Source organism: Cupressus sempervirens, chromosome 4 (genome assembly GCF_028749045.1).
Source record: "Cupressus sempervirens isolate cs-2001-9-10 chromosome 4, ASM2874904v1, whole genome shotgun sequence".
Lineage (NCBI taxonomy): Eukaryota > Viridiplantae > Streptophyta > Pinopsida > Cupressales > Cupressaceae > Cupressus > Cupressus sempervirens.
Genome location: NC_143121.1, coordinates 480,188,043 through 480,190,829, shown reverse-complemented (window position 1 = coordinate 480,190,829; position 2,787 = coordinate 480,188,043).

The following is a 2,787-nucleotide window of genomic DNA, read 5'->3' as shown; positions in this document are numbered from 1 at the left end:
GGTAAAGTCTCTAAAAACAAGGTGTAGAATATGGATAGGGCTCCAAGCATACCTTTTAATGATGAACCTCTGATTAAGAGGATGGAGCAAAAAGGAAAATATGTACTTTGTCATGGGAAGATGGATGCTAAAGGGCACGAGGAGACTGAATATGAAAGAGACAATGTTGGTGGGGACGAGGATGACCTTACTCATAAAAAAGGAAATGATGATGAAGGGTTTTTGAAAGGGATTTTAGGCAATCTAGGGATGATGAAGAAGGAGATTAGTAGTTTGCAATAGCAGATGCAAGACATTGTTAGAGAATTTGACCAACTCAACAAAACTACTAGAGGGGAGAGAACTCTAGGGAAACATATTGATAAACTTTCTGAGGTGATTGGTAATGCTAAAGAGGTTAAAAATTTAGTGAAACATGTTCCACCCCTCGAAGCCAAAAATAGAGCTCTGGATCAGTTGTTAAAAGATTTTCAAAAAAGTTGGATGGTCCAGATAACATAGTGGTTACTATAAAGAAAATGGTTAAGAAACTGACGAATTAGAATTGCTCTATTATGAAGATAGTGGTTGACAACATTAACACTCTTTTGAACAAGTTTGAACAAGGAAAAGGTCAAGGATACAAGGAAGTGAAAGATGATCAAGAATCTAGCAAGCACACTAGGGCCATTGTTGGGTGATGCGACGCGCTCCCTTGCCCACAGGTGGTTAATTATGTGATGTTCCATGTTCACTAACAGTCATGGCTTTTGGTGCAATGGTAAATGGGCCCAAAAGTGGTATTAGAGCCTGGTTTTGGCCTGGTCATGGGTTCAAATCTCCCCGGTGCCTTCCCGACTTGCGTAAGCACCTGGTATGCACGTCGAGGGGGAGATTGTTGGGTGATGCGATGCGCACCCCTGCCCACAGCTGGTTAATTATGTAATGTTCCATGTTCACTAACAGTCATGGCTTTTGGTGCAATGGTAAATGGCCCCAAAGCCAACTCGAAGAAGATAGAGGGTGTAGAATCCAAAGAAATGGATGATTTGAAGGCCTCTATAGAAAACATGAATATCCTTGCAGACCGGGCAATAGATCTACTGAAGACTCTGTAGCTGGTTTTGTGTTGTCTTTTTGCTTTCTTTTTGCTATCTTTTCCAGCTTGCTTTTAGCTACTTGTTTTAGCTTGTTTTGTTCTTGGTGCTGATGTACAATTCTTTTGGGTTTCTTAGTTTTTATCTTTCTACTACTCTATAAAAGGTTTTGGGTCCTTTAAAAACTAATTTTACTAAATCAAAACAATAAGAATAAGACATGTACAATTTAGATAAGTTTTTCAATACACAACTTTCTTAGATCCCTGCAGTATTTGCCAAGGCTAAATACTATAGAATTCCTTTTCTCATGGATCTCAGTTATTTAATACACAAATTTCATGGCTCCTTGTGGTATTTTCTTCATGCCTCCTTGCGGTATTTGCTAAGGATAATTATTTTGAGACTCCTCTTTTTCTCATGGATCCAATTATGGATTTGGTACTCATGGATCCAGTTATGGATTTGGTACTTCTATATATGTAATGAAATTTCATGGCTCCTTGCGGTATTTGCCAAGGATAATTATTGTAAGACTCCTCTTTTTCTCATGGATCCAATTATGGATTTGGTACTCATGGATCCATTATGGATTTGGTACTTCTATATATGTAGTGAGAATGAAGGTCAATTTTTTTTTAGGTCATTAAATTTGTTTTTCTTCTCATTTCATTCTGATGTTTTTAATGTATTTGGTTATACAATATATTCTTCTAGTTTCTTACATTGTCTAGATTTTTAAATTCTTTAGCAATCTAGATCCTTTTGCTTTACTTGCAATCTAATATTCGTAATAATTATTGGGACAACATTTCAATCAAAGCAATTCGTCGCCAGTCTAATTTTTTGAGCTTGGAGCTGATTTTGTTGTTTAACTTAAATAATTCATAGACATTGAAGCTTGATCGAAAGAAATGATACCAAAATATGCACATAATGATTTCTTGAACAATGAATGTTTTGGTGGGGTTATGAAATTGCTTGGAGAAATATGCAGCCAAATATAAACAAGTCATAAAAATTAGTTAATATGCACATAATGAGTGTTTGAACAATGAAGGTTTTGATGGGGTTATGGAATTGCTTGGAGAAAGATGCAACAAAATGTAAACAAGTCAGGCCTATAACCCTCAACTTAGTTTAAATAATAATAATAACCATTATGCTTTTCTTTAAGCATGCCATACTACTGAGGAATAATAACTATTATGCTTTTCTTTTAGCATGCTACACTACTGAGGAATAAATCTTAGGTTTACCCAACAAAAAGACCATAAAGAGATAATAATAAGAACATTATTAATTATAGATTAAATTAAAGATAAAAAGCGAAATTGAGGAATGAATTTAGGGCAATGTTGAGTAGCTAGTTTGCACATTTTTAATTTCAAATATTAGCAAAATGATTTATTTCATGATCTTATTTGATTAGACTCTTAATACAAAATAAGATCTGATAAACTAGGGTCTCTATTATTTTTGTATAAATGTCACTATAGTTTTTGTACAAATTCCAACAAAAAATGTAAGTGTACAAATGGCAACAAAGAATGTAAGTGCACAAATGTCAGCGGCAAAGAATGTAAATGCACAAATGTCAGCAACAAAGAAGGTAAGTGCACAAATGTTAATTGGATCAACAAAGTCAACTGGATCTACTACTGGTGGATAATATGCGTGCGAGGATTATTTATTATTCCTATTGGGTACA